Below are 1,253 nucleotides of genomic sequence, written 5' to 3'. Positions count from 1 at the left end.
CTTGCAACCCTAACCGGGAGGATCCTGTTTCTGACGCTGCAACTTCATCCCATGCAAGAAGACCTAAAGAAACGGTCTCCGGATTCTCCTCAGCGCTCGCGCTTGATGAACAAACCAGAGAAGGTTCAAGGTATGTTCACAATTCCATTACAACCTTGGTAACTGGAATTCTGTATGGTAATCATAAGGTTCCTGGGGTCTCAGTTCCCCTAAACACGATCATACCTGATAATGTTGCATGTCAAGAAAACGCAGTCGTGTTAAGAAAGAATGTCTCTGACAATGCTGAGCAACTTGATGCTCATGAGGGGTCAAAAATTGACAAACCCTCAAACAATGTGAGAGGTGAGAAGGTCTGTGTCACTCAAGATGTCAGTGACAACCCTAATACTGACACAGTGAATCTGGAAGAGTTCTCTGATAATGAACTGTTGACCTCAGTTGTCCCTAGCATAGCCAAAAGGGTTAGGACTAGGAGAGAGAAGAAGACTATGATGCAGAGGTCCCCAACAAGGGAGGTTGATATGGCAACTTCTCCCAATCCAAAGGTGACAGAGAGTTCCCTCAAAAGGAAAGGACATGGACCTGCAAAATCTTGGAGCAAAGAGGTGCCCAAGAAAATGAAGACCAAGACTGTTGTAGTGGAGTCTGATTCAGATGTCCCATGTGATGTCACAACATCTCTGTCTAAGAAGAAGCCAACCACTAGCAAGCTTGCTGCTAGTGTTCCAGAGGTACCTATTGACAATGTGTCATTCCATTTTGCCTCTAGTGTGAACAGGTGGAAGTATGTCTATCACAAGAGGTTGGCCTTGGAGAGGGAACTAGCTCAGAATGCCCTGGAGTGTAAGGAGATTGTGGACCTTATTAAAGAGGAAGGGCTAATGAGAACTGTAACTCAACTCCCAAAATGCTATGAGACTTTGGTGAAGGAGTTCATTCTCAATGTGTCTGAGGAATGTGCAGATGGGAAGTCCAGAGAATTCAGAAAGGTCTATGTGCGAGGCAAGTGTGTGAACTTCTCTCCCTCAGTAATCAATCTGTATTTGGGAAGAGTTGATGTAGTGCAACCAGAGCTTGAAGTGACTGACAACAAAATCTGTCAAGTCATCACTGCAAATCAAGTCAGGAAGTGGCCTCTTAAAGGTAAGCTGGTGGCCAGCCAACTCAGTGTGAAGTATGCTATGCTACATAAAGTTGGAGCTGCCAACTGGGTGCCCACAAATCACAAGTCAACTGTGTTTGTGATGCTT

This window comes from Lathyrus oleraceus, chromosome 6 (genome assembly GCF_024323335.1).
Source record: "Lathyrus oleraceus cultivar Zhongwan6 chromosome 6, CAAS_Psat_ZW6_1.0, whole genome shotgun sequence".
In the NCBI taxonomy this organism is placed as follows: domain Eukaryota; kingdom Viridiplantae; phylum Streptophyta; class Magnoliopsida; order Fabales; family Fabaceae; genus Lathyrus; species Lathyrus oleraceus.
The sequence above is the reverse complement of the archived record's forward strand: the minus strand, read 5'-3'. Positions refer to the sequence as shown.